Source organism: Anser cygnoides, chromosome 1, assembly GCF_040182565.1.
Source record: "Anser cygnoides isolate HZ-2024a breed goose chromosome 1, Taihu_goose_T2T_genome, whole genome shotgun sequence".
NCBI lineage: Eukaryota > Metazoa > Chordata > Aves > Anseriformes > Anatidae > Anser > Anser cygnoides.
This window is the reverse complement of record NC_089873.1, coordinates 20794091-20804971: the sequence shown is the minus strand read 5'-3', so window position 1 is coordinate 20804971 and position 10881 is coordinate 20794091. Positions and strand designations below refer to the sequence as shown.

At 36.8% G+C, this 10881-nt stretch overlaps 1 long non-coding RNA gene across 1 annotated transcript; it reads left to right on the top strand.

Moving 5' to 3' along the window:
- The first annotated feature begins 451 nt into the window (after positions 1-451).
- Positions 452-10409, top strand: LOC106040467 (uncharacterized). Its single transcript, XR_010828590.1, has 3 exons — positions 452-493; positions 1768-1824; positions 9731-10409. It is a non-coding gene; the product is annotated as an uncharacterized lncRNA (long non-coding RNA).
- The last annotated feature ends 472 nt before the right edge of the window (positions 10410-10881 follow it).

Here is a 10881-nt window from a genome sequence, read left to right as displayed (position 1 = left end):
AGAAACATCAGCCTGGAGTTTGAATGTAAACAGCAGCAATAAAGTTACTAATATATCCGTCTAGCTATAATAAAACACAATTTTGCAAAGCCAACACTTTTTCATTGAGTTTCATAAGCCAACAACTGTACAATTCAATGTGTCTCTGTCCTGGTTCCAGTTAGGACAGAGTTAATTTTTCCTCATAGTAGCTGGTAGGGTGCTATGTTTTGGATTAGGATGAGAAGAGCGCTGATAACATGCTGATGTTTTAATTGTTGCAGAGCAGTGTTTACACCAGGCCAAGGACTTTTCAGCTTCTCGCTCTGTCCTGCCAGCGAGCAGGCTAGGGGTGCAGCAGGAGCTGGGAGGGGACAGACCCAGGACAGCTGACCCAAACTGGCCAAAGGGGTATTCCATACCATCTGACGTCATGCTAAACAATATATAGGGGTGGCTGGCTGGGGTGGGGGGCCGGCTGCTCGGGGATAGGCTGGGCATCGGTCAGCGGGTGGTAAGCAATTGCATTGTGCATCACTTGTTTCTTACACATTATTATTATTAATACTATTATCATTATCACTATTATTATTATTGTTATTATTATATTCCTGTCTTAATAAACTGTCTTTATCTCAACTCACAGGCTTCACTTTCCCGTTTCTCTCCCCCATCCCAGAGAGGGAGGGGGGAGGGTGAGCGAATGGCTGTGTGGTGTTTAGCTGCCAGCCGGGTTAAACCACAACAGTCTCAAAAACACCTATGCACACGTGCAGACATCTAGTGTACAATTTACCAGTTCAGTCTCTCATAAAGCATTGATAAATTAGAATTGTATCTACTTTGGAAGTCAAAGGCTCAACATCCAGTGTGATTACTGATACACAAGTGGCAGACTTTATTGGTTCCACTTTGAATACACTGAGCTCACTCCTAAATTCCAGAAAATGTTGTGCATCTACTTTCTAAAATGATCACTCAGGCCTAGTTTCTAATATCATGAATCATTTCAGAAAATTAAGGCCAACACTACCATTTCTATTATGAAGTGAGGATGGACATTTTTAAACTGATTTATTTATTCATTTATTTATTTATTTATTTAGAAAATATGAATCATAGTTTTAAAAGTTTTGCTGGTAACAAGGAAAATCTTTTCCTTTGTAGACTACACAGTCTACTTGCTAAAATATCGTGTTTGGACAGACATCTGTTACTTGCTAAAATATCATGTTTGGACAGACATCTGTTCACCTGACTCCGGGGACCTGAATAAGCAATGAGACACTTATAAAGACATTTATTTGGAGCATTAATTCACCAGGAAAATAATCTTTTTATTTTAAAGTGGATTATTTTTACTGTTGACTAAAAATTTAAAACACTGATGTTTTTAAAAATAATGATGGATTTGTTTTCCTGTGTATTTATACTTCTGTTTGCTGTTAACCTTACAATAAAATTAACTAAAAATGATCATAAATAAAAAGCAAATATTTACTTTATTAAGTAGTACTTTATTAAGTAGCGGTATAAGTACAATATAACAATCATATCTTCAGAAGTTTATAGCAACACAGTTGGTTAAAACTTATCCTGCTATACAGAGTATAACAGTGAATGCAACCATTTGTTTGATGAATGTATCGCTTTTTTAAAAAATAAAGATATTATAAACTTTACAGAACAATCTTGCAAATTTGTAAGATGACCCATCTTACCTGGACATCTGATGGCTAATTTTAAGTCTTTTATCAAGTCATAATACCATATCTATGATTTCTGCAGCTACACTGATGATCCCGGGTCTGCATAGGTCACACATCCAGCTATGAAGTTAGAAAGGTGAGACTGCCCTTTGTACTGGTTTTGAAAGGCTTTCCCTTTCATTAACTACACTAAGATTTGCCTCAACCAAGATGTGTGTGTCTTTTCAGGGACAACCTACAGACTCACTTGTAGTAGACTGAACATACATACATCAGAGAGTATTCTCTCCTTTTCACTGTATGTCACAATAAATAACTCCAAAGATTCTGCTCTTATTAGAGATTTTTATCTCTTATTAGAGATTGGAACTTTTTTATTTTATTTCATTTATCTTATTTTTTATTTTATTTTATTTTATTTTATTTTGTTTTCCTTATTTATTTATTTTATATTCAGTATAACCATAGAACTTCGTCATATATCCATAGAAGACAAGGCCGTGTTTAGACTGTGGAACGCACAGGGTTCTTTGTACAGCACTGAGATGTCTGCCCATTCCATGTTTGCACAGATTTATATCCATAAAGAGTTATGGACATCTCAACCAGTTGTTTTAACTGTTGAGACTGCTTGGGGAAAACCTGGGGAAACTCCATGGGGAAAAAATAAAAATAAATAAATAAATAAATAAAAAATAAAATAAAATAAAATAAAATAAAATAAAATAAAATAAAATAAAATAAAATAAATAAAATAAAATAAAATAAAATAAAATAAAATAAAATAAAATATAAAATAAATAAATCAGGGAAGACAGAAGTAAACCATAGGAAACAGTAAGGAAAAATATTACCAATAATAAAAGATTTATATGTGTGTGACAGAGAATATGAAAGACAGTAGCTAAAGCCCAATTCAAAAGTAGGTTTTAGAATGGCATCCTTTCTAATTCCTATTATTTTAAAGGATTTTAAGTTAGTGTACATCCCATTTAGAACCTAAACAAATCTTAGTTTAACTCTTCCATTCCTGTACGAACAAATGAAACCAAATCCAGAAGTAACTGAAGTTGTTATTATTATTATTATTATTACTATTATTATTATTATTATTATTATTATTATTATTATTTAGTATAATCCTGTCAAACTCATGTTTCTTAGGACAGTATTTTATTTAATTTTTTTTAATATACAAATGAAGAATGGCATAAGGTTCCTATTAAGAATGGGGAAAATGTTTATAAAAAAAAGACTAATTAGTTTAAAAATATATATATATTTTAAAACAGAATATTTCTTCTAAACAGAATATTATATAAAATTATATCTATTATGGGATTTTTATTACATTTATTAGATTATAAATGTATTATTAAACTGTTACAAAACTGGCACTAATTTCTAATTCTGTGTCTATGACTTGCAAAGATTTGAGCTGTTTACAAAAGCCTGTCAATCCTACCTACAAAACTTAATATGGAAGTTAGACATGGAACAAACAGATTAATCTGTGACAAATGTTCTAGGGATGCTGCAGGTGGCAAATTCTCTTCAATGTAGCAGAAGAAAAAGTATAGTACATAGGAAAGCAGGTTCCATTCATCCCCTTCACAAAGCAGATTTAAAATCCCACCCTATATGAGTTACATGAGACTCTTTTGTCTTTGAAAAGCCACCTCCCTTCAGTGCCATTTACACACAGAGTTATTGTATATATATAATAATAATAGTTTAGTCTTACTCTTTGTATGTCCTTAAATTCTGCAGCTTAAAAAATACTTTTCACATATATTAATTGTCTATTGATGGACTGGAAACTAAGGACCACAACTATACCTAGGACACTTTTCTAGCCAGTATTAGGATCTGGAAAAACGTATCACTTTCCTGTCCTCACCCACTGCAAAGAAGCTAGACAGCTCTGTGGGAAACCAATCCCTCTGGATTGTGTGACATGCAACCTTGTCTTTACTGCCAACAAATGAGGTTGGCACTGAAACCTGCCTTATGCTATGCAACCACAATGCAGGGACTGCTCTATTAACAGTTATTATTAATAACTGCCTTCTTGATAGATACCTCTAGATTCCTTAGAAGGAAAAACTAATCTTTTATTTCAAGAAGGAAGAAATTGAAATAATTTCATAGTCTGTGCTTGCCTAAATTTAGTTCTCAACTTAGGTATGTGAAAAAGATATTCCTTTGTTAAAATTCGACTTATAGTGATAAAATTCTGCCATTACAAACATGCAGGAATCCAATTGTAGACAACAACTGAGATCTGCAAAGACAGCTGAGGGGTGTAGATTTATACATTTCATTAAATTTGATGGAAGTCATGTAGCAAAATTGTTCTAGTCAGTTTCGAGTAATTCAAGTAATGTGCTTATTTATAAAACCAGATTTTGCGCTACAGAGTTTAACTAAAGAATGGACAGGTGACCCTGAATACCAGATAAAGCTGATGAAGCAAAGAGATACAGCTGTCAAGAATGACAGACAGTAGGAAGGCTGCTTCAAATCTTATTTTAAAAAAGATCTACAGTGATCTGATTCTTCAGGTCTTCTTCAACAAGCTAAAGAAGAATTTAAAGAAATGTTTCTAATCTCTCTTAATAGTCATTAAAAAAAAAAAATCTTCTCCTCAACCTCAAATAAATACATTACCAATGACCTTTTGAAATCAAATGGCAAGGTGGAAAAACGTAAGATGTTCTTAAGAAAAATTACGATATAATTGAAAGATCACAGAGTGACACTTCTGTTTTTAACTTCTGGAAAAACGGTGTTAACAATTTTCTCTGACCTTGTTTGTCTGTTTTCCTCTAGAGTTATGTCAAATTACGTGAAGGTCTTTTACATAGTCAGAGACTCTGAATATCTGTTAACTCAGAAATGCTGCAGATGTGGCTGGATATTCACTAATACAAACACAGTTCTGTCAAATTGCATCATGCTACCCTGGATCCCCCATCACCCAGTAGTATATGAAAAGCACATATAATAAATAAATCTGCTACCCACATGTCCTGGGTCTGGCTGGGATGGAATTAACTTTTCCCTGCAGTAGCCCATACAGTGCTGTGCTCTGCACCTGTAGCTAGAACAGCCCTGGTATCACACCACAGTTGTGTCTATTGCTGAGCAATACTGACACAGTATCAGGACTCCCTCCAAACCCTTCAGAGCCAGCAGGCTGGGGGTGGGCAAGAGGTAAGGAAGGAACATTACCAGGGCAGCTGACCTAAACCAACCAAAGGGATATTCCATACCATATGATGCCACACTCAGCAATAAAAGGTGGAAAAAGGAAGAAGAGAGGAGGAATGGGCTCTCGTTGTGAAAACGTTTGTCCTCCTAAATAACGTCTATGTGTGTTGAGGCCCTGCTTCAAGGACATGGTCAAGCACCACTTGTTGGTGGGAAGTAGAGAGTAATTTCTTTCTTCTGCATTTTTACACGGCCTTTGTTTGTTTGTTTTCCTTTTCGCCTTTTCATAGAATATCCTGAGTTGGAAGGGACCCTTAAGGATCATCAAGTCCAACTCTTGATACCGCACAGGTCTACCCAAAAGTTCAGACCATGTGACTAAGTGCACAGTCCAATCTCTTCTTAAATTCAGACAAATTTTCCCTTTAGTTAAATTATTTAATTAATAATAATTTTCCATTAATATTTCTTTTTCCTTTAATTAAATTATCCTTGTCTCAAACTGTGAGTTGTTTCTTTCCTTTTCTTCTTCCCCTCCTCTTCTGAGGAGGGGGAGTGAGAGAGCAGTTGTGGTGGAGTTCAGCTGCCTAAAAAACCACCAACACCTCATGATAATGGACATTTATTTTTTATTTTTTTTTAGCATATCTACACTCATGCCTTTACTTTTGTGCTATGTAAATTTTAGAAAGTCATCATGTGCAGGAGGGCCAATTTATCTTGACTGTCTATATAATGGTTAAAAAAAAAGTGAATATGTGTTCAACGCTATCGGAAAGGCAGAGAGAGCCACAGCATTGCTGTTCGTTATAAATCCCATTAAGATTGTAAGCAGAATCCTGCTCTGACAAACTTATCTCCCAGTTGCGATGGCCTGCATGTCTCTCCCAAGTATCACTGCAGGTATATTCTCCTGAGTCAATACACTGAAAAACAGGATAAAAACTTAAAAGAGTTCCTATGTATGCAGAAGTCTAATATGTCTTAAAGGGCTACATGAAAGAGCAACTGGCAAACAAAAACTCTCTTCAAAGGCTGGTGTTTGCATAGCAGGTCACTACATTTTAATAGAAATCTCACAGCTCTGACGTGCATGCAGTCAATGAAAGAAGTTCCCACAAGAGATTATTGCAGTAAAAACTCATTCATGTATGCAATTGTTTGTTATCAATGGACAACGTGTACTCTAATTTATTTCAACTTGTTGGATTTGATTCACAGGTTATGCATACGTTTGCCTGGAGCAGATAATCAAGTCTGTTTGTATATGAGCTGAACTTTCTGTTTCCACAAAATATGTACTGACCGTTCAGTGACATTTCTCTAAAGGAAAGTATACAGCCTTTCTTACCGACTTGAGCCTTCTACCTTAATCTGTCTCTCTCATAAAAACAGAAAGAAATTTTCTTTGAGAGGCTCAGAGGTAATAGCCCCCTTCTCTAATCAGATTAGAAAAAACAATAAAGTATTTTTTCAGTATTTTCACTCGCCTGAGGAAACAAGGTATATGCATTCATAGTCAGTGTGTTTCTCTCTCCCTAACTAGGAGGAAGACAAGGGTAGTGATACAGTTTGATAGGTTATGGTCTGAAGGACAACTTAGTTATTTAAGTATTATGAAGATAAAGGGGTAGGAGAGAGCAAATGTATCAGGACTTCCCATAAACAATCATGCTTGAGGGAAAGGGTGATGTGTGATGCTTTAATATAGAGTAAATTCTTCACAAATAATTAATTCCTTCCTAATCAAGGTTGTCTGTCTCAAATGCTAAAGTCAGTCATCAACAACTCCAAGTGTCATAGCAAACCAAATTTTGTTACAGCCAGTACTCACAGGATGACCTGGAACTTCTAGAATTACAATGGTTGTAGAAGTACAGTCTTGTGGACTCTAAAACTGATCCTTGTGAGGATACTCAGCGTCCTGCTTGCAACAATGAATTAAACTTTTGGCACAATGCAGGAACAGTGGTTGCAGACGACAAGGCCTGGTCTCTACAAATACTGTGACTAATGTCCTCTTGAATAAGTTTAAGGGCTTTATCTTCTGAAACTTTTCTCAGGAGGCACTAAGGAAGAATCTAGCCTGCATTGTTTCTGGAGTTCTGGCTGGAGGGTTACAAACTCTGTGGATGGTCTCTAAAAATGCAGACTTAGTTATTAGGGTAGAGTCAACAGCAAAAGCTTCTAAGCTGGCACGGTAATCATGTTATGTATAACACATAATGTATAACACTCTGTATAGCAGTGACCAGTCCTGCTGCATAGTAGTCAAGGCTTCCTACCTGCTTCTGATGGACAGCTTTATTTTTATTTTACCCTGCCAAGGTGTGAAATGCTCAGAAGAAAAATCACCAGCTGTGAAGCAGGTGCCACTCCAGGCCCCTTTGATGTGAAAGCATCACAAGGCACAGTATACGCTGCTTAGGAATTAAAGTTTCCCAGAAGGGCAGCATAGGATGCTAAACTGGAAGCACACAGAGAGACCACCATGCTGGCTTTGCCACTTGCTTTAGGCAAGCTGCCTTGCTTCAGTTTCTTTTCTCTGTGAAACAAGAGTACTGATGAAGACTTCCTGTACGCCTCACAGGATTATAATTGGAACTAATAAATCTCTGATTTAAAGCGCCCTGAAGATTTAATGTTATAAAAGAACTGGATATAATTTAAATGCATTTGTGTTTGATTAGATACATGCACATAACACTGTTTCTGAGTGAGTACATGCACTTACTAGCACACCTGTACTGGTAAATATATATATTACTATACCCTGGACAATACAATAGTGTCCATAAACATTTTTTTTTGTCCAAAACTTTAGTAACTTTATCTGTTGAAACATGTGAAGTGTAGAATTCCCTTCTCTTCCATTAGTACACGATCACTGACATAAGAATAGTTAAAAGTCCATTCCCAGACTAAATAAGTATATTTATGTGCTTGTTACAAAGAAAATTATTATTATTATTATTATTATTATTATTATTTATTATCCTTTCTACTCTTGTTCCAATAAGCCCTATGGATTTTGTTGCTGATTTATTTATTTATTTTAGTTCCTTGATTAGTTAAAGATGGTATTTGATATTTTTCCTAGCATTCCTGCTTGTGAAAATGTAGGAATAACACCTTACATTTAAAAAGGAATGCTCATTAATAGTTCTAGTTCTTTCCATAGAAATTCTCTGTAGTCTCCATTTTAAAGACAGAGTAACTGAAATACTTCTGAAGAATAACAGTAGGGGGATAAATGAATGCTGTATAGCTTAAACGTCCTGCAGAAGTGAAAGCAGATTAAGAAAAAAAAAAAAAGTCAATTTACCACATTACAGATACTAGTCACTATTTCGTTGGCTAGTACATGAAATATGAGAAATTCAAAAGTGATTTCCTTTACTATAAATAATAAAATGCTTTTTATATTAATACATTTTTGAAAGACCATATATGCTTCATTTATATGATTAGTCATGGTATTAGTTTGCATTTGGACAACAGTTCCCATGAAGCTTTGGGCTTCTCTGTCCTGGCTCAAGCAACAACTATCCTGTGTGTGTTCCTCTGTATGGGATCCAGCAGGAGCGGCCGCACCAGCTTCCTTCCGGCTGCTTACACCATCACTTTGCATAATGGGAACATCCATTTTTCGGTTTCATGTTTTTCTTTAGACAATGTGGTCTTGTCAGGTGTCAGTATTTTTTGGCTCCTGCACATGCAGCTGTTTTTACTGCTCAAGGTAGCTGAATGCTTACTCCACCCATTTGTTTAATGAGACCTGTAATCAGCTTCAATTCCAATTGGTCATTAACACCTCTCCCACAGCAGTATGAAGCCAATATTGGGCAGGCTTGCTCTGCCTGTTACAGCATGCAGTGGAGATACTTTCTGCAGGTTTTAAAATGTCTTTTCTATAATTCATCTTCGTAACTCCTACAGTGAGCCATCCACCTTGCTACAGCAACAAAAATAACTAGCTCCTCTTGTCTTTTCTTTTTTTTTTCTGTGTTATTATGCCTTGAAGTGTATATCAACCAAATAAGAGTACTACTATGAATGTTTGTTTTTTTTTTTCCCTCACAAGAGAAAAATGCAGAAGGTTAACAAACACATAGGAACTACATCTGGCTTAGAAAATCCTTGCCTAGTAGTAACTGGTGAAGTAAAAAGTGTCATAAGCATTTGTTCTTGTAATCATCTGCCAATATCTGCTTTTGTCCTTTTTCTGGAGACAAACTACTGGTCTGAATGGTTCCTGTATGGACTTCCTCCTATTCTTAAAGGACAGTAAATGGTTCAACACCTGAAGTCCAGCTCCTAAATGCACCATGCTACAGCATGGCATTTTGACTAGAAAGGTACTATGTCTGTGTTCATTCTTATACTCATGTTGGATCGAACATTGGAAAGCATCTAGCAGATACTGCAAAACTAAGAAGGAAGTACCACTCTGGCCAGGGCTCTGGGGAGCAATTAAATACTGTCTTCCAGTGAAAAATAAAACCATTCCTTAATCTGTAGCTGCCTTTATTGAATGCTTAAATTATAAATGGAGGAGTGGACAAATGACAGTGATTTGCTAATACAGTAAGCCCAGTTACATTCTCCCTTCTTGACATTTCAGCTATGTGTGGGTTAAGATTAATGAAGAACAGAAATTTCCATCTATTCTGTACTGCTCAGGACGTTAGAAAGCAGACACTCAGAAGTTTTACCTGTTTGAGTAAAAGACTTACTACTCATAGGATAATGAAGAAGGAGCTGGTGTTTCCAGAGAAGAGAGTTAATATGAGAAGGAAGCACACTTTTTTTTTTTTTCTTTCCCCTAGGACTGAAGATGAGACAACTAGCATAATATCTGCTTATATCTGAGACAAAAGAGTAGAGACATGATAGGACACAGAAGGCAGAATGTGGAGGAGAAGAATATATGTATTTCATAAAGTGATGTGTTCAGTAAATTGGGCTTGACTCTTTCTTCACACTGAAAAGACGATTATTTTTTTTTTCCTTCAGGAGGAACATTAACTTCAGTTAGGCCCTGATACAGAAAAATAACATTTAGCTTTTGTATATTTTCATTAACTTCAGCATAACTAATTGTTTTCTGTGAACTTCTGCTGTAACATCAAGGGCTGTACAGATGTAATCTATAAACAAGGACACCGTTAGAAAATGTTTTGAATTTAATGATGGGCAGAGAAGCAGTACTGTGATCATTCTCAAAACTCAGCCACCTGCCCAGGACCCCTCTCTTCCCTGAATGTTCACCTCTGTACTTTCCTGATATGATTATGCAATACCTGTATATATCTACATTCTGGAAGTGAATAAGATGTATAAATAAGGGAGAAAAACAACCTCTCTTTCAGTAGATTTTGTATCCTAATTTTATACCTGTAAATTTGCATGATCTGGAATTGGCGCTAATTGAGAGAGTTGGACCCCATCAGAGAACTGAGCTGATTTTCAGCTGTATAGACTATCTGGCTCTAGGAAAGGAAAGAAGAAAAGGAAGGGAAGGGAAGGGAAGGGAAGGGAAGGGAAGGGAAGGGAAGGGAAGGGAAGGGAAGGGAAGGGAAGGGAAGGGAAGGGAAGGGAAGGGAAGGGAAGGGAAGGGAAGGGAAGGGAAGGGAAGGGAAGGGAAGGGAAGGGAAGGGAAGGGAAGGGAAGGGAAGGGAAGGGAAGGGAAGGGAAGGGAAGGGAAGGGAAGGGAAGGGAAGGGAAGGGAAGGGAAGGGAAGGGAAGGGAAGGGAAGGGAAGGGAAGGGAAGGGAAGGGAAGGGAAGGGAAGGGAAGGGAAGGGAAGGGAAGGGAAGGGAAGGGAAGGGAAGGGAAGGGAAGGGAAGAAGGGAAGGGAAGGAAGGGAAGGGAAGGGAAGGGAAGGGAAGGGAAGGGAAGGGAAGGGAAGGGAAGGGAAGGGAAGGGAAGGGAAGGGAAGGGAAGGGAAGGGAAGGGAAGGGAAGGGAAGGGAAGGGAAG